Source organism: Dama dama, chromosome 10 (genome assembly GCF_033118175.1).
Source record: "Dama dama isolate Ldn47 chromosome 10, ASM3311817v1, whole genome shotgun sequence".
Lineage (NCBI taxonomy): Eukaryota > Metazoa > Chordata > Mammalia > Artiodactyla > Cervidae > Dama > Dama dama.
In genome coordinates this window covers 32,793,924-32,814,614 of record NC_083690.1, presented here as the reverse complement: position 1 = coordinate 32,814,614, position 20,691 = coordinate 32,793,924, and the positions used below count along the sequence as shown (strand labels likewise).

The 20,691-nt window shown below is 42.5% G+C and overlaps 1 long non-coding RNA gene across 5 annotated transcripts in view; it reads left to right on the top strand.

Moving 5' to 3' along the window:
* Positions 1-20,691, top strand: part of LOC133063693 (uncharacterized) — a 454,338-nt gene that overhangs the window by 304,991 nt on the left and 128,656 nt on the right. For 4 of the 5 annotated variants that reach the window (XR_009694474.1, XR_009694471.1, XR_009694470.1 and 1 more), the window contains 2 exons: positions 2,680-2,782; positions 7,936-8,223. This is a non-coding gene — a long non-coding RNA (uncharacterized LOC133063693). The remainder of the gene's footprint in view (positions 1-2,679; positions 2,783-7,935; positions 8,224-20,691) is intronic. The other variant, XR_009694473.1, reaches the window with a different exon arrangement.

Genomic DNA, 20,691 nt, shown 5'->3' with positions numbered 1-20,691 from the left:
AGGAGTAAATTAGGAGTTTGAAATTAACACACACACACACTATTATATGTAAAATATATAAAATAGATACAACAAGGACTACTGTAGCACAGTATAGGACAGGGGACTATACTCAATATTTTGCAGAAAACTATAAGGAAAAAAATCTAAAAATATATAAACATTAATCACTGTGCTGTACACCTAAAACAACATTGTAAATCAACTCCACTTTGATTTTATTTATATATATATATGTATGTATGTATGTGTATATAAGCAGGGTGGCAGTATACAGCCTTGACATACTCCTTTCCTGATTTGGAACCAGTCTATTGTTCCATGTCCAGTTCTAACAGTTATATATATATATATATATATATATATATATATAATGCAAAAAGAATTTAAAAAGAAGTGCTTTAAATGTTCAGGAAGATATCAGACATGTTGCAGTTAATATACAAAATCAATCTGTGATGAAAAGTGCAATAACTAAAATCAGATCATTATTGAAGCAGTAAAAGACTGAACTGATGTGGCAGAAAATCAAATTAACCAAATAAGAGTCAGAATCAAGAAAAAGACACTATATACAAAATTAACAGGAAATGAATGAAAGTGATGGGCATAGGAGATAGAGCATAGAACTCCCATCTGTCATGAAAGGAATTATAAAAAGAGGAAAAGACAAAGCAAATGGTGCAGAATTCACAATCAAGGATAGAAGTGAAGAACCCTCAAAACTTAAAAAAAATAGTGAACCTTAAAAACTTAAATGGTTACCCAACTCCAGGTAAAATGAACAAACAGATAGCGTCACCAGGATATAACGTTTTAACTGTTAAATTAAAAAAAAGTAATTTACCTTTACTTAACTGGAAGACTTAGAATGTAAGCACACAGAACTGGAAGATATGCAGATGATACCACTCTAGTGGCAGAAAGTGAAAAGCCTTTTGGTGAGGGTGAAAGAGGAGAGTAAAAAAGCTGCTTTGAAACTCAACATTAAAAAAACTAAGATCATGTTATCCGGTCCCATCACTTCATGGTAAATAGATGGGGAAAAAATGGAAGCAGTGACAGATTTTATTTTCTTGGGTTCCAACATTACTGCAGACAGTAACTGCAGCCATGAAATTAAAAGATGTTTGCTCCTTGGAAGGAAAGCTATGACAAACTTAGACAGCATATTAAAAAGCAAGGACATCACTTTGCTGACAAAGGTCCATATAGTCAAAGCTATGATTTTTCCAGTGGTCATGTACAGATGTGAGAATTGGACCATCAAGAAGGCTGAGCACCAAGGAATTGCTGCTTTTGAACTGTGGTGTTGGAGAAGACTCTTGAGAGTCCTTTGGACAGCAAGGGGATCAAACTAGTCAATCCTAAAGGAAATCAGCCCTGAATATTCATTGGAAGGACTGATGCTGAAGCTCCAATACTTTGGCTACCTGATGTGAAGAGTCAACTCATTAGAAAAGACCCTGATGCTGGGAAAGATTCAAGGCAAAAGGAGAAGGAGGCAGCAGAAGATGAGGTGGTTAGATAACATCACTGACTCAATGGACTTGAGTTTGACCAAACTCTGTGAGATAGTGGAGGACAGAGGATCCTGGCATGCTGTAGTCCATGGAATTGCAAAGAGTTGGACATGACTTAGTGACTAAACAACAACTGTAGAGGGGGTGTGATCAGTGGGGTTCAGTGATAAACTGTTTTATTGTTTTGTTTTGTTTTTTCATTTATTTTTATTAGTTGGAGGCTAATTACTTTACAATATTGTAGTGGTTTTTGCCATACATTGACATGAATCAGCCATGGATTTACATATGTTCCCCATCCTGCACCCCCCTCCCACCTCCCTCCCCATCCCATCCCTCTGGGTCTTTCCAGATTATTGTTTTAATCACCATGAGTGGTCAAATTACCCATTCTTGCCTTTCAAGGGTTTCTCAGGCAGATCCAATAACTTCTTAGTCACTTCTGATTACCAAACATCTAGTCTTCTTGACTTTGATCTCAAACTTGATTTTACTATCATATTTAATTCTAAACTCTACTCTCAGTGTTTAGAAGGACTGAGTAGCCCAAAGTGGCGAGAGGGTTGTGGAGCATGGTCTGTCCCTGACACAAGCTGCTCCATTAATCTCTCTTTACATCCAGACCCTCTGGTTGGTTGGGGAAGGAGATGGGCATTGAGGAAGTCATTGCCATATTTCAGTGGTTTCTTGGGCCTCTTCCGATTTCAGCTGCTGGTTGCCTCTGCTGGTGTATCCATTGGTGTTTTCGTAGGTGGGACATGAGGTTTTCTTGAGGTGAAGTTCAACTTCACCCTGACCCATCTTTCACCATGGACACCCTAACCCATCTTTCACCGTGGATGCCCAGACGGGCACCTTCTTTTGCCCTCCAGCCATTCGGGCACCCAACTGAGACAGGCTGGGACTTGGGACCCTCTGCTGCAGTGCCTGTACCCGGACAAGGTCCTCTCCTCTCCTCAGGCAACAAAGACACCTTGTGTTTTTGTGTTTGAAAAGCAGGGCCAGGGCTATGCATAAAGGCCAGGGCAGAGGAATATCCATAATTAATGGAGCTGAATTGCAGGGGGCTGGACTGAGAAAACAGACATTAAACTTAGTATCTTCTTCTATAATAGATCTAAGTACTTGAACATGACTTTTTTTTTTATATCCATAGGTACGTTGATATGGGAATTACTGCCATAAATCCCACGGATCTCATTTGTCAAACATCTGGACTGCTGTGGGGTGGAGTGTGTCAGGATATGTCAGCGGTGGAGGTAAGGACAGCTGCACATTGAAGCTCTAGGAAGATTAAGGTACTACTTTCCCCAAGTCAAGGGCTGTCCTTCTTTTTCAAAAAAATTAATAAAGTTGCACCAGCCTAAGTTGCAGCATGTGGGATCTTTGATCTTTGTTGCCATGTGGAACCTTTTATGCAGCATGTGAACTCTTAGTTGGGGGATCTAGTTCAGTCCCGACCAGGGATCGAACCCAGGCCCCATGCATTGGGAGCGAGAAGTGTTAGCTACTGGACCACCAGGGAAGTCTCAAGGCCTCTCCTTCTTTGCAGAAGTTGTGGAAAGTTTCAACCAGAGTTCTGTATCAATATAGTAGATTTAGCTGGTGAGTTTATCTTCCTTTCTGTGGCAAGATTACTGGAGTGGATTGCCATGCCCTCCTCCAGGGAATCTTCCTGACAGAGGGATCTAATCCACGCCTCCTGTGGCTCCTACATTGTAGGCAGATTCTTTATTGTTGACCCACCAGGGAAGCCCATTCCTCCCCCAAACCTATCTAACTTATATTAAAGATGTGCAACGTGTGCGAATGTTAATCATTTGTGTATTATATGTGTTGGGGAAGGGAGAATTTCTCCCTCTACCCCTCTTGAGTTCTTGTGGCTGAAGTTATAATAAAGTTCACACAAGACAGAGTAACAGGAAAAATGTGTGTGTGTGTGTATGTGGGCGAGGTGTAGGTTATCTTTTAAAAATCCCAAGTAATTTATCAAATATTCTTTTCCTTCTCCATTAATTTGTATGATTTATTGAACAATAATGTCATCTCTCCATAATATGGTTCCATTTGTGAACACTTTATCCTAGTTCACTCATCTATTTGTCTATTCTTGAGATCCCAATCCTTAATTATTATAGCTTATAGGATATGTTGATAATTAGAAGGGAAGTTCCCTTCTTGATTATTCTCCAGTTTTGAAGAATAATGTATTTACCACCTAACATCACCATTCACTCATTAAGTTTCCAAAGTTACCTTTTCTGAAAGTTCATTGAAATTGTGTGGAATTATTATCAGTAATATATACAAATAAAGTTCCTCAGGACTTCAAAAAGAACTAAGCTTGGAAATTTTAAAAGGATAAGTTTTCCTAGTTACTGTTAGTAGGTGAAAACCATCCACATGTTAAACTTCCTGGGGAACGATTTTCCAAGCCAGGGGAGGGGAAGAGCGAGTTCTCTACTCCACGGTCAATTCCAGAAGTCGCCGGATTGACATCTGGAGGATTCTCGAGGGATCAGGGTCTGACCCGAGCTGCTGTGTCCAGTCAAGATGTCATTCATTTGTGAAAGCTGCACAAAGACATGCTTAGATCTACAAACTCGCATTTTCCCACCGAGAACCCTCTCTGCTGAAAGGCCTGGAGGGCATAATTCAGAACACCATTGACTAGGTAGGAGTGGGAACTCTTGAAAAGGAATGTTATTTTTGAAAAGTAAAAAAAAAAAAAAGTACATATGACAGCGAGTAAAGCCAACCAACCCTTAGAGAAGTCACTCAAAATACAGAGGGTGTGTGTCTGTTGTGGCGGGGAAGGGTGAGAGTTGAAGACAGATGCACAAGCGTGCACACAGAGGGAGGTGGGTTGCCAAGTCTGGCTTCTTATTGTAATCATTATTAGACAGAGTTAAAGATCCAAAGACTATAAAGCAAGTCAATATTTCCTTCTCTGTTTTCTTTAGGAGGGTATGCTCTGGTAAGGCTGATAAGAATGTGAAGCTCAAGTGGGAATCTGATGTATGGCAGAGAGCTCAGCTTGGTGCTCTGTGATGACCGAGATGAGTAGGACTGGGGGGCACGGGTAGGAGGGAGGTCCAAGCGGAAGGGGATACATGTATACATGTAGCTGATCCACTTGGTACAGCAGAAGCTAACATAACATGGTAAAAACAATTATACGCCAATAAAAAATTGTGAGGTCCATCATTCCATTTCATTCTCTGTAAATTAGCCAATTGGTATTTGGGCTTCCTATGTCAATCTCTGAATTTTGTTAATTTCTACACATATATCCCCTCTTCAAAATGTGAATATAATAATTCCTGTTTAACCACAGAGTTTAGGATCCTGTAAATTTTGGTATGGAAGTCCATGATCAAATAAACTTGTCCTCATTAGAAAGATGAGGATGTAGGAAAGGGGACCTCTGTGAAGCTTTGTAGTATTTTTCCATTACTAAAGTATTAATGTTATAGCCACGCTTTCCGGGAAACAAACTCACTCAGAAGGACAATGCACATAGTGGAGTGCAGTTTATTACACCGGCGGGCCCAAGACAGAGTCTCCTCTTAGCCAAGGACCCCGACCAGCATTTGTGAAAATCTTTTATACCCCATGTGTACGCATCCAAACCCACTACCCCAATTCCCTTGAGACTTACATAAACAAAGCAAGGGTAAATACAACTACAGTAACCCCATGATTCACGTGTTATGTGTTCAAACAGTCAATAGTCAATAAGCCCGCAGTTACATTCCAAATAGTTAATAACCGATAAGCCTGTGCTTACATTCTGATAGATAGTGTCCGGAGGCAGGGGTGATTAGTGTCTGTTTTCTCTCCTTCAAGATTCCCCTGCCCAGAGGGGGGTCTTATCCTTCCATTGTCATTCCCACAGGCGCTAAGCACAGAGTTCAGAGTCCACTGGAGAGGTGGCCGCGCACGATCAGCACAGACAGGCCTGAGATGGAGTCCAGGCCCTATGAATTCCTTCTTCATTAATAGTAAAAATTGATCAGTAAACAAGCATAGCATTAATAACATTTTACCAATATTTAGTGATAATGAGATGCTGTATTTATTAATGTCTCTGTCTTATCTCTCAAAGACTTCCATGGTGTTCTTTCTGTATTGTTTCACTCTGTGTGTGTGTGTGTGTGTGTGTGTGTGCATGCATGCACGGGCACATGCTCAATCATGTCTGACTCTTGCAACCCATTGGACTGTAGCCTGCCAGGCTCCTCTGTCCATAGAATTTTCCAGGCAAGAATACTGGAGTGGATTGCCATTTCCTACTCCAATTGTTTCACTGATTTGCCCCAAATTCATGTTTTTGCATCTGCATTTGGAAATAAGCCTTTTGATTGCAACAGTATAGGGAACGTAAAAAATCATTAGGTGAAGTATATTTACACCATTAAATACTTTTTCTCTTTGATAACAGATTAAGGCTGAGAGAGGATGACCCGTCATGGGTCTCTGGCTATGGAGATAAGACCAGTCACTGATAGATAACAAGAGTGACAGAAATTTCAACCATGAAAAGTCATTCTCCTATATGCTAAGCTCAATGCCACTCAGACATTATCTGCTTTAATCCTCAATAAGAAGCATGAAAGCCTTTCACACTTCAGAAGACTGAGGCTCAGAGATGTTTAAGAATTTAAACATCTAGAGGTATAACTTTGATTTTCTTAATTTTTGAATTCACTCAACACATTTCTTGAGCATGTCCAAGGTACCACTTGGAATTCACCAGTCAACAACAACTACAACAGCATTTATATAGGAAGAGGACATTGTAAATGTCAACTATAAAAGATGTACAACTTGAGAGTTGCGAGTTAAATTTTATCTGGGGTAAAATGAAGACCGCAGCCTGGGAGGCAGCATCTCAGATAGCTCTGAGAGACTGCTCCAAAGCGGCAGTGAGGGAGGGTCAATATATAAGGTTTTGATGAAGGAAGAGTTCAAAACCATGGAGCACTCATTTTACAAAAGGTTTTCTGTTAGTCATGGGGATTTGATGTTACCATGAAGGGATTTAGTGCTTCTCTAGATATGGGGAGATGCAAGGATTGAGATCATAAAATCTGTTCCTAAAAACATCAAACTATCTAAAGACCTGTCCCACCAGATTCCCTGGAGCACAGAATGCCTCAACTCCACCCTGAACTCCCTCAGGGTTTGTTAAAGGTCAACAGCTATAGCAGCATGGGGTTTAATCTCCAAGGCAGATGGCAAATGCCTTTGCTGTTCAGTTGTTGGCAATGCTCTTGGTAAGTGCCAATTTGTAGTTGACAAAAGGAATTGCCTCACACAATTACAGGGGTTGGAAAGCCCCATGGTCTGTGAGCTGAGACCCAGGAAAGCCCGTGGGATAATTCAGAGTCCAAAGTCCAGAGAAGCAGGACCACCAAGGGTGGACAGCTCATCAGAATCTTTAATGGATGATGCCAGCCCACTCCCAGGCTAGACAGTCTTTAGGAAGTGACCCCACGTTTACTATTTGTACCTTGGGAGGACCCTCTTACTCTCTAAATCGTGACGATGGTGAATGACCCCAGAATATAAAAGCTTCTAGAGAAAATGCTGCACTGCTGTCTAGAGATTTGTCCAGATCTTTTCCTGCCCCTGGAACTGCTTGTCTGCAGCGGCCCCTGGCTCCTTTCCTCCTGTATACAATGAAGAATAACCAGGCAAATTTTAAAGCCTCTTGCTGTAGTAAATGTGTTTCTTTCGTCCTTGCTTCCACTAGTAATTTTGATCATTTTGTCTCAAAACTCATGACCTGAAAAATGAGCACTATTGTAATTCAGAGTTTACACTCAACAAGCGTGATTGTTATTTTATGTGTCAAGTTGGATGGCCTCTGAGTGCCCAGAGCAAACATTGTTTCTGGGTGTGTCAGTGAAGGTGTTTCTGGAGGAACTTGGTGAAGTGGAGCCCCCTCCCCAGTGCCTGTGAGCATCCTCCAGTCCTCTGAGTTCCTGAATATAACACAGCAGCATGCTACATGCTAGGACTTCCCTGTGGCTCAAACGGCAAAGAATCTGCCTGCAATGAAGGAGATCAGGGTTCGATCCCTGGGTCGGGAAGATCCTCTGAAGAAGGGAACGGCAATCCACTCCAGTATTCTTGCTAGGAGAATCCCATGGACAGAGAAGCCTGGCGGGCTGCAGACTCTTCTTGCAAAGAGTCGGGCATGACTGAGCGACTAATGCATGCTGTGTGTTAGGTCACTTCGGTCATGTCCGACTCTTTGCAACCCTTTGGACTGTAGCCCACCAAGTTCCTCTGTCCGTGGGATTCTCTGGGCAAGAATACTGGAGTGGGTTGCCATGCTCTCCTCCAGCTGATCTTCCCGACCCAAGGATTGAACCTGCGTCTCTTCTGTCTCCTGCATTGACAGGCGAGTTCTTTACTGGCACCACCTACGGAGGAATTCACCACTTCCTATCTGATGGCTTTGACTGGGCTGTGGATCTTCTGACCCTAATGCTCTGGTCCTCGACCTCTCAGATCCAGACTGTAATCTACGTCCCTGAACTCCTTGCTTCTCAGACCTTAGAAGAAGAGACCCTAGAGATCTCGCGTCCTCTCTCTGCTGTGTGAGGACACAGTGAGAAGATGGCTAGCTGCAAGCCAGAAGGAGAGACTTCACCAGAACCTTGATCTTGGATCTCCAGCCATCAGAACTGTGAGTAATACATTTCTGTTTTTTAAGCCACCTGGCCTATGGTATGTTGTTATGGCAGCCCAAGCTGACAAGATGCAAGCTTCCTACATGGCTTCTCTTTTCACCTTAATTTGAGAACTGCTGCATTATTGGGGTGAGAAGAGGGTGAGGAGAGAGAGGATGAGGTGTTGGAGGCAGCCGTGTGGATTAGAAGGTGATGGAGAGGAGTTGAGGTAAGGCATCTCCGAGGAACCTGGGGAGGAAGGAAAAGATCTATGATATTAGGCGATTTGACCACAAGACCAATTTTATAAGGATGCTTAAAAAAAGATGGGAAATTGAGAGATGCCCCCAAATTTCAGGCTTGTGTGTGATTATGTCAGAAGATGGACCCATGTGGCCAGGATGGGGTACTGGCCGTGTATCACATGGACCCCAGTAGGCCTAGCATGCCCCCACTCTCCATGTATCGCCTTCACAAAATACCCCCAAACTTTCCACCAGCTCTCCAGCAAAGCTTGAATATAAAACCAATTTTGTGCTTCATCTCACATCTCCACCACCATTCTTTATTAGAACTCAGAAGAAGCCAGTCATTTGTTTTTTCTTTCATGTTTGAGACCCTAATTAGCAGTAATCAGTCTATTTCATAGACTATTTGCAAAGATACTTTCCTGAACTCACACACGGTGCTAAAAAAAAAAATTAAAAAAATAAACAGCATAAATAAATAACAGGTGCTGGCCTGATTAAGGGCATTCTCCATAGGGTAGATTTCTAATCTTCAGTGCCAGCCCCTACAATCTAAATTTTCTTGTAGAGGTGATAAAGGGAACCTGGAATTAGGTACATGGGGTTAGAGTATAAAATGGACAAGACACAGCATGCTTTATTGTCAACAGCAGGACAGCAAGGACTCGGGAGCTTTTGTCCCTCATCAGCTGAGCAATTCTAGTTAAGTTATTTAATCAATTGTAAACTCTGTTTTCTCATCTGTAAAATGGAGTTAAATAGCTGCCGTGCATGGTTATTATGAGGACTGGAAATAATAACGGGACTCAAGTGGGTTTGATGGTCAAATGGAAGCAATGGTCATTTTGTCCCTCTGTGGTGGGTCCGGTTGAGGCCACTTGGGGATGGAGCCAGTCACTTTTGGTACAACACAGATGCACTGCCCTCCCCTCCATGATGCCAATCCACCCACTGTGTGTCTCTGTCATTCTCTGGGAGGTTAACCCAGAGGATATGGAAAAAGCTCAGGGGAGCAGCAATGGGAGCCTGCCCTGAGGCAGTGGCATGTGGGATGGGTTTGAGGAATTAGTAAGATGTGGTGGTTTGGGGGATCGACTGGGGAAGAACTAGAGAGGGAAGTGGGCTTCTCAGGTGGCTCAGTGGTAAAGAATCTGCCTGCCAATGCAGGAAATGGGGGTTCAAACCCTGGGTTGGGAAGATCCCCTGGAGAAGGAAATGGCAACCCACTCCAGTATTCTTGCCTGGGAAATCCCATGGACAGAAAAGCCTGATGGACTTCAGTCCATGGACTTGCAAAAGAGTCGGACATGACTTAGTGACTGAATGAAATGAGAAAGAAGGATGATGCCCAGTTTCTAGTTTGGCCCCCTGGTTGGGTGATGATGGCACCACTGACCAGAAGATAGAATACAAGGGAAGTTAGGAGCCACATGTACAGTTGTGCAGGCTGTGCACTCCACAAAGTTGTCCAGTTGAGGGGATAAGTGGGCACCGATGTGCTCTTGGCATCTTGGAGTAATCCACACAAAGGCACTATGTAGACTAAAGCCCTAAGGAGAAGAATCAAATTAGGGGAGGTAATCCTGTGTCTCTTTAAACTAGATCATGACTGGAACATGAGGCTATCATCCATTGAAATCCCTTTTAAAGAAATTATTTTAAGAAATAATTCCTAGACTTAATTTACCAGGCAGCCGGAGTGGTGGCTCTGAAATGTGTATCAGGTCACACTTTGCTCCTGGAGATATGCCATAAGAGTGCCCCTTGGTTTATAAGAAAGTGTCCAAATCTCTTAAGACAAAGAACCTTCCGTGGTTAAGCATCTGCCTCCTTGCCAATCTCACCCCCACTCCATTCATAGCCTCACTGTCCCCCACTGGGTATGTTTACATGCTTCTCTGTCCAGAATGGCCTGCCTCCTCCCTTCTATCCTATTATCTCCTTATTATACTTCAAAATCCTCAATCATTTCCTTCTTGAGGAAGCTTGTTTTTATATTTGTTTTCAAAATATATATCCTTCTTGCATTCTAGTATCTTTGTTCTTTTACTCCTTTAAAATCAAATGAAGAGAGCAAGTGATTAATTCTATAACTTCGTTTGAAAAATGTCATGCAGTTCATGAGAAAGGTGCTCTCCCAAATGTAAAGTTACGTGGTTGGGATGCACTTGAATGAAAAATACCTGCGATTCTACTGTTCGGAACATCATATTTCTTCAACATGGGCACTGAGGCTTTGGTGAAGGGCTCTGCTCCACTGTTTATGAGAGCACTTGCACTTCCAGCATGATTTGGTGCAGAGTCACCATGCAAGAAACAGTTTAGCGAGAAAATGTAACATCCATTAGCACTTTCTCAGATTCTCAAGGTCTGAAATAAAGTTAATTGGATTCGTTCACAAATTCGAGAATCAGCCTAAAATAGTGTGTTCCAGAGGGTTTTCTGTGGGATGTTAGTGCTAAGAGAGAAGTATCATGGGAAGAAGGGAATCTGTAACACAAATGTTGCTGTTATTCTTCAGTCACTCAGTTGTGTCCAACCCTTTGCGACCCCATAGACTGCAGCACACCAGGCTTCTTTGTCTTCCACTATATCCCAGAGTTTGCTCAAGTTCATGTCCAGTGAGTAATATGAATAAGTTGAGGAAATGCAGAGCTAAGCACAGGTAGATGTCTTTTTCCTCTTGCAAAAATCTCAGAGACTTTGATAGGCTCACACGCATTGACTATCTCCTACAAAGGTCTAAGTCATGGGTCCCCAGCCCCTGGGCTGTAGTGAGCAAGGGAAACTTTATCCGCTGCTCCCCATCTCCTCCATGCTCGAATTACCCCCGAACCATCACTTGCATTATTGCCTGCACCATCCCCCTCATTGCTGACATTACACCTGGGGTGCTCCCCCAGCACCCCCATCTCCCCACTCCATCCCCTCACCCTGCATCTGTGGAGAAATTGTCTTGCAGGAAACCAGTCCCTGATGACAAAAAGGTCGGGGACTGCTAGTCTAAGGTATTCAGAGTCTCTAGACTTATTTGCCCACAAATCCCTCCTCTCAGAGATGAACTTGCACTTCTTGCAGTCTCTGGAAATCTTCTTGGGAAAAGGGCTTTGCAGAACTAAGTGTATTGCCCACCAAGATAGCAAGGATTGCTCCAAATACCTGTGGATAGAAACGAAGACTTAAGAAAAAAAATAACTTTAGCTTTCACGAGTGAGGAGGAAACACCCCACCCTCCTTGCATCACCCATTGTCATAAATCCTTTCTGTCTTCTCAGAAAGCTATAGTGGCTGAGACCCTATTGGGTGGTTGGATATAATTTACCTGTATCCCATACCTGTCCCTGAGTCAAGATGCGAGGAGGAATCTTGTGTCAAGCGGCTCTTGCTCTCTGTTGCCAGTTTTGCTGGAGAGGTGAAGAGAGAAAGGAGGATGGAGGCTATGTAGATGCTTAGTGTGTGGAGTGTAGTTGGTGGATCAGGAGAGGGGGTGTGGGTAGATGGCTGGCTGAACAGAGCCTAAGGCATGTGACAAAACCACATTGAAAATGAGATTAAATACACAGGTTAACTGGAAAAGCCTGAAAACTGAGGTCAAACACTGGGAGTAAAATTTTAAAACAAAAGGCAGCATTTCTCCCTTTTAGAGTTGCCGCAACCTTACGTGAAAGTGTAGTGATCCCATGGTCTATACAGTCCATGGAATTCTCCAGGCCAGAATACTGGAGTGGGTAGCCTTTCCCTTCTCTAGAGGATCTTCCCAACCCAGGGATCGAACCCAGGTCTCCCACATTGCAGGCCGATTCTTTATCGGCTGAGCCACAAGACACAAGAGAAGCCCCTATATATATACATATATATCTATATACACATGACATTGAAGTGAAAGTGTTACTTGCTCAGTCGTGTCCAACTCTTTGTGACCCCATGGACTGTATGTAGCCCACTAGGCTCCTCTGTCCACAGAATTCTCCAGACAAGAATACTGGAGTGGATTGCCATTCCCTTCTCCAGGTGATCTTCCTGACCCAGGGATCAAACCCTGGTCTCCCACATTGCAGGCAGATTTCCTACCATCTGAGTTACCAGGTGTGTACACACACACACACACACACACACACACACACACACACACACACACACATCCATCTATCTGTCAATGAGCCCATTTCGATGGTTTCCATGTGTTGGCTGTTATAAATAGTGCTGTTATGAGCATAGGGGTGTATGTGTCTTTTTGAGTTATAGTTTTTTCCAGATATATGGCCCAGGAGTGGAATTGTTGATCATGTGGCAACTCTAGTTTTAGTTATTGGAGGAACCTCTGTCCTCTTCTCCATGGTGAGTGCACCAATTTACATTCCCACCAACAGTGTACTTCTCCCCAGCATTTGTTATTTGTGGACTTTTTAATGATGGCCATTCTGACAGGTATGAGGTGGTACTTCATTGCAGTTTTGATTTGCATTTCTCTAGTAATTTGCGATGTTGAACATCTTTTTGTGTGCCTATTGGCCATCTATATATCGTCTTTGGAGAAACGTTTATTTAAGTCTTCTGCCCATTTTTTTTTAATCTGGCTGTTTGTTTTTCTGTTACTGAGTTGTATGAGCTGTTTGTATATTTTGGAAATTAAGCCCTTGTCAGTTGCATCATTTGCAAATATTTTCTCCCACTCCCTAGATTGTCTTTTCATTTTGTTTATGATTTCTTTTGCTGTGCAAAGTCTTATACATTTAATTATGTCCCATGTGTTTATTTTTGCTTTTATTTCTGTTGTCTTGGGAGATTGACCTAAGAAAACACTGATAGTATTTTTTTTTTTTTTTTTACTGATAGGATTTATATCAAGAATGTTTTGCTTGTATTTGCTCCGAGGAGTTTTATGGTGTAATGTTTTATATTTAAGTCTTTAAGCCACTTTGAGTTCATTTTTGTGTGTGGTGTGAGTGTGTAAACCAAACTTACTTGGTTTCCATGATGTTGTCCAACTTTTCCAACACCACTTGCTGAAGAGACTATCTTTTCCCATCATATATTCTTGCCTCCTTTGTCAAAGATTAATTGATCATGGGTGTCTGGGTTTATTTCTGGGCTCTCTAATCTATTCCACTGATCCATATGTCTGTTGTTGTGCCAATACCATGCTGAAGAAGGACATTTTATAATCATAAAGTCTCAATTCATCAAGAATAGAACTCCAAAATATGAGAAGCAGGAACTCCAAAATATGAGAGGGGACGACAGAGAATGAGATGGTTGGATGGCATCACTGACTCAATGGACATGAGTTTGAGCAAGCTCTGGAAGATGGTGAAGGACAGAGAAGCCTGGTATGCTGCTGCCCATGGGGTTGCAAAGAGTCAGACACGACTGAGTGATGAACAACAATGATAAAAGAACACAGAGATACTTTGACAATAAGAATGGGAAACGTGAATACCCATTCACATTGGGGTGAATTCTCTCCAATAATGGAGAGGATAGACACAAGAGCCACAAAGAAATAGAAACAAATTTTTGTAAACTTGGAATAGTAATGGTTTCTTAAATATGACAGCAAAAACAACCAAAGAAAACAAGTAAACTGGACTTCATCAAAAGTAAATATCATCGAAATTAAAACACTTGTGCTTTAAAGAATACCACCAAGAAAGTAAAAAAGAAAACCACAGAATTGGGAACAATAATTGCAAACTGTATATCTGATAAAGGATTTGTGTTCAGAATACATAAAGAACTCTTGCAACTTCATAATAAAGATAAACACCCCATATAAAATATGAGCACAGAACTTGAAAAGATATTTCTCCAAAGAAGATATACATTGCCAATAAGCACGTGAAAAGATGCTCAGCGTCACTTGTCATTAGAGAAGTGCAAATCAAACCCACAATGAGATGGCTATACTAATAATTAAAAAAAGAGAGAAAATAACATGGGTTGAGCAGGATGTGGAGAAATTGGAACCCTTGCACATTGCTGGTGGGATTGTAAAATGGTGCAGCTGCTGTAGAAAACAGCTTGGCAGTTCCTCAAAAAGCTAAACACAGAATTACCATATGACCCAGCAATTCCACTTCTGGGTATATACCCAAGAGAAATGAAAACATATGTCCACACAAAAACTTGTTCACAAATGTTCATTGCGGCATTATTCAAAATCGCTTAAAAGTGGAAACAGCCCAACTGCCCATCAACTGATTAACCGATAAACAAAATGTGGTCTGTCCTTGCAGTGGAATAATTCAGCCAATAAAAAAATGAAGTCCTGACACATGCTATAACATGGGTGAACCGTGAAAACATTATGCAAAGTGAAAGAAGCCAGACACAAAAGACCACTTATTGCATAATTCCATTTACATGAAATGTTCAAAATAGGCAAATCCATAGAGGCATGAAGGAGATTAGTGGTTCTCAGGGGCCGGAGGACTATGGAATAGAGTGACTGCTAATGAGCACGGGGTTCCTTTCAGAGTGAGGACATTGATCTAAAATGATACAGAGGAGATGGTTGCACTACTTTGTTAACATATTAAAAAAACCATTGAACTGTACACTTCGAAAGGGTGAATGTGATGGTATGTGAGTGATGTCTTAATAGAATTATTGTAAAGAAACTCCACTCTAATGGCAGAAAGTGAAGAGGAGCTAAAGAGCCGCTCGATGAAGGTGAAAGAGGAGAGTGAAGAAGTTGGCTTAAAACTCAACATTCAAAAAACTAAGACCATGGCATCTGGTCCCCTCACTTCATGGCAAATAGATGCGGTGGGAGTGGGGGGTGGCGTGGGAATGGAAACAGTGGCAGATTTTATTTTCTTGGGATCTAAAATCATTGTGGATGGTGATTGCAGCCATGAAATTAAAAGACGCTTGCTCCTTAGAAGAAAAGATATGACAAACCTAGATAGTATATTAAAAAGCAGAGACATCACTTTGCTGACAAAGGTCTGTATGGTCAAGAACATACAGTAGTCATGTGTGGATGTGGGAAATCGAAAGTGAAAGATACCCACTTGAGTCCAGCTCTTTGTGACCCCATGGACTATACAGTTCATGGAATTCTCCAGTCCAGAATGCTGGAGTGGGTAGCCATTCCCAACTCCAGGGGATCTTCCCAACCCAGGGATTGAACCCAGGTCTCCCACATTGCAGGTGGATTCTGTACCAGCTGAGCCACAAGGGAAGCCATGGATGTGACAGTTGGACTCTAAAGAAGGCTGAGCACCAAAGAACTGATACTTTTGAACTGTGGTATTGGAGAAGACTCTTGAGAATCCCTTGAGTCAAACCAGTCAATAGTAAAGGAAATCAGCTCTGAATATTCATTGGAAGGACTGATGCTGAAGCTGAAGCTCCAATACTCTGGCCACCTGATACGAAGAGCTGACTCATTGGAACAGGCCCTGATGCTGGGCAAGATTGAAGGTGGGAGGAGAAGGGGTTGTCAGAGAATGAGATGGTGGGATGGCATCACTGACTCAATGGACAGGAGTTTGAGTGAGCTCCAGGAGATGGTGAAGGACAGGGAAGCCTGATGTGCTGCAGTCCTTGGGGTCTCAAAGAGTTAGACACGACTGAGCGACTGCACAACAACCATAGTAGCAGATGAGGTTGAGGGGATGGTGGGGGTGGGGAGGAGGGGGAGGGTCATATAGGACATTTAAGGGGTAGCTACATCATTATTCTGAGTGAGAACCCTTGGTGGGTTTATGGCTGAGAAGTAACTTGGTCTGACTTACGTTTGAATGGGACCCTTGTGACTGCAGAGGAAAACAGACTGGAGAGAGAGACAAGGGGAGAAGTAGGGAGGCCAGACTGGAGACTGTTGCAATATCTCAGCTCAGAGAAGTTAACTTACCAAAAATACGCAGACAGAAACTCTGGCAGACAGTCTCCAAAGATGGCCCTAGTGAACACACCTTCTGTGAGTCAGGCCCTTGTTCAGTTCCTCTCAGTTGAACTGACGCTTGCCTGTGGCCAATAGGAGGCTGTAGAAGTATTATGCTATACCATCTGAGCTCAGACAACTTTCATATCTGCAACTTTGGGAGCTCTGAACCACCATGTTGAAGTCCAGCTACAGTAAGTCCCCTACATATGAACGAGCTCTGTTCAGAGAGTGCTTTTGTAAGTCCAATTTGTTCGAAGTCTGATGAAGCTAGCCTAGGTACCCAGATAACACAATTGGCTATATAGTACTGTAATGTAATAGATTTATAGTACATTTCCCACAAAGAAAACCTTTCACATATTAAAAACAAGCACAAAAAATAAGACATTTTAAATCTTATAGTATCTTGAAAAGTGCGGTAGTCCAGCTATACAGCAGCTGGCATCTAGGGGCTGCCACTGAGTGAACAGACAAGGAGAGTTGCTGGCTGGAGGAGAGAGAGAACGTGCGAGATGGTAGAGCTAAAGGATGGTCAGCAATAGGAGATGGAGGGTAAGCTGCAGTTTCACTGATGCCTGACATTGATGGCCTGGGTTCTGGTTCCTTGTTGGATTCAGTTCTATCCTCTTAAAAAATGATCCAGTGATGTCTGGGTAGTAGGTCTTTTTTTTCTAATCAAAGATGACACGGTAGCACTGGATTGCATTCTGAAGGGCTGATGGAACCTTCATGTAACTGTTCTACGTTTGGATCTTCTGTCTCAAAAACTGACAGTGTCTCCTCAAATAAAGAAAATCCCCTCGCCATTTGCTGTAGCATGAATCTCTTTGATTCTTCTGTACTTCTTCCTCTTGTCTCTCTTTGTCCTTCCTCTGGGTCTCCGATTTCATCAGGTCTTCATTAGTAAGCGCCCCATTCATATCTATGAAGGTTTGCAACTTGCAGGTTCATGTGTAGGGGACTTACGCTATGCTTAGTCGCTCAGTCGTGTCTGACTCTTTAAGACCTCATGGACTGTAGCCCACCAGGCTCCTCTGTCCATGGGATTTCCCAAGCAAGAATACTGGAGTGAGTTGCCATTTCCTCCCCCAGGGGATCTTCCCAACCCAGGGATCAAACGCAAGTCTCCTACATTGCAGGCAGATTCTTTACCCACTGAGCCCTCCAGGAAGCCCACAGGGGACTTCGTGTACTAGATAAAAACTTGGAACATTAGGCGAGGCCCCGTGCAGAGGAGGTACTATCCCGGTTGGGCCTCCAGATTCAGCGACCATTTGACTGCAATCCCCCGAGAGACCATAGGGCTTCCCAGGTGGCACAGTTGGTAAAGAATCTGCCTGCCAATGCAGGAGATGCATCAGATGCAGGTTCGATCCCTGGGGTCAGGAAGATCCCCTGGAGGAGGAAATAGCAACTCACTTCAGTATTCTTGCCTGGAGAATTCCATGGACAGAGCAGCCTGGTGGGCTACACCCCCTGGGGGTCACAAAGAATTGGACAAGACTGAGAGCATACAGACACAAGAGACCATAAGCCAGACCAGCAGAAGAACCTCCCTGTTAATCCAGATGATTGAAAGATAATTAGTGATTGCTGTTGCTTTAAGTCACTCATTTTGGGGCTGGTTTGTTTGCCACCACAGGCAACTGAAACAGAAATGTAAACACATAACATTCAATAATTGACTTTAGTGATATTGCTAATAAATTGGCCTAGCAGGTATCACATGCAGTCACCTGGAGGCCCCTTATTTTCTGAGAGGAGAACCGAGATTTGCAGTGCTTTTACTGGGCAATTTTCCCGAATCTGTGACTCCAGAATGACTATAAACATTATTTGCCCCTTATGTATTGTTTAAAAAACTGGTTCTACTAAAATGATTTATGGGCAAACTTCCTTTTTCATCTTGTATACCATATTTCCTGCCTTATGCTTGGTGTTCATTAAACAGATGCTCTTTTCTATATAAAGGGTGAAATGAACTCGGCTTGAAAGCCATTTTAAGGGGGCTCATTATGCTTTGATTTGTTGTTTCAAAACCATGGACACATGGCTACTGTGTTTATAATTCTGAAAAAGGAACCAATGGACTCCCAGGAAAAACAGTACCTTGAATACATACATATTATTTTATTCCATTTGTAAAAAATTACTTCTTATTGATGTATAGTTGCTTTATAGTGTTGTGGAAAGCAAAGTGTTTCAGCTATATATATACACACAGGCACACATACACACACATATATATAGGTGTATATATATATATATATACCCTCTGCTTTGGATTTCTTTCCCATTTAGATCACCATAGAGTACTGAGTAAGTTGCCTGAGCAATACAGTAGGTTCTCATTAGCTATCTGTTTTGTACATAGTATCAATAGTGTATATGTATCAATCCCAATCTCTCAGTTCACCCCCCCCCCCACCCCCGCCGCTTGGTGTCCATACATTTGCTTTCTACGTCTGTGTCTCTATATTTGATTTGCAGATAAGACTATCTACACCATTTTTTTAGCTTCCACATATATGTGTTAATATATGATATTCATTTTCCTCTTTCTTACTTCACCCTATATGACAGTCTCCAGGTCCATTCATGTCTATAAAAATGACCCACTTTTGTTCCTTTTTGTGGCTGAGTAATGTATGGATGTGAGAGTTGGACTGTGAAGCAAGCTGAGCGCCGAAGAATTGATGCTTTTGAACTGTGGTGTTGGAGAAGACTCCTGAGAGTCCCTTGGACTGCAAGGAGATCCAACCAGTCCATCCTAAAGGAGATGTGTCCTGGGTGTTCATTGGAAGGACTGATGCTGAAGCTGAAACTCCAATACTTTGACCACCTGATGCGAAGAGCTGACTCATTGGAAAAGACCCTGATGCTGGGAGGGATTGGGGGCAGGAAGAGAAGGGGATGACAGAGGATGAGATGGCTGGATGGCATCACCAACTCCCTGGTCGTGAGTTTGGGTGGACTCCGGGAGTTGGTGGTGGACAGGGAGGCCTGGCGTGCTGCGATTCATGGGGTCGCAAAGAGTCGGACACGACTGAGCGACTGAACTGAACTGAGTATTCCATTGTATATATGTACCACATTTTGAAACTCTACTTAAACTACATGTTGTAGGCTGAATTGTGTCCCCTGCCCCCAGAGGGCAGTCATATGTTGAAGTCATAATTCCTTGGTACATTAGAATGTAATCATATTTGGAGATAAGATCCTTAAAGATGAGATTAAGTTATTATGAAGCCATCAGGGGTGGGTTTGGATCCAGTCTGACTGATGTCCTTAGAAGAACAGAAAATTTGTACTCAGAGAAAGATGTTAGGGATATGCACAGATAGTGGAAAGACCAAATCTTAAGTGTTTTCATCACATTCACACTAATGGTAGCTATATAGTTGATCAATGTGTTAATTAGGGGTAACATTTTCCAGTTGTTGTACATGATGTGTGTGAGTGCTCAGTCAAGTCCAACTCTTTGTGATCCCATGGACTATAGCCTGCCAGGCTCCTCTGTCCATGGGATTTCCCAGGCAATTGCCATTTCCTCCTCCAGGGGATCTTACCGACCCAGGGATTGAACCCATGTCTTACGTGTCTCTAGCATTGGCAGGCAGATTCCTTACCACTGTGCCACCTGGGAAGCCCCTATAATGTTGCTATGTATTAATAAATCAGTAATTCAGTGCTTGGATTTCTCACAAGTGGTCACATCCAAAGCTTCTTAAATGTCACTTAAAATGTTGTCCCCCCCAATTCTCACAGCTTCTGATTTTAAATTGGATTTTAATTAAGTCTGAATTCAAGGTAATTTGAGCTTACAGTAATTCATTTCCATTCTCTTGATCCACTCTTGTTTTCATATCCTCATGTAATCTCCCTGCACGTAAACTTGCTCTTAACCTAAGGTAGGTGGGACAAAGTACTGCATTGAAAAGCCAGCTCTTTATATAAAGTTATCTTGTCTGAGCTGAGTACATCTGTTCGCCCAGTCTGTCGGCCAGGCAGTCGGCACCAGCCTTGGAGAAGAAGGAAGAGAAATCCCAATTTCTAATTCCAACATTAGCATCACAAATAAATTTTCTGGTATCTTTATAATAATTAAATTACAGGTTTTTCTCTTGCAAGTCACTGAGACTGTTCAAGTGAATTGATAGCAAGTTAAAAAGAAAGTCATTCAGTGGATACAATGCAGCATTGTTTTGAGTTAGAAGTGAAGACATCTGCTGATAAGCAAGAATCTTTGGGAGGTCATTTTATCCATTCTACTGGAGAACGTTGACCGTGGCAAGCAAGTCAAAATGTGGAGCCCATAACTGTCTCTCTTTCGGGTCACTAGC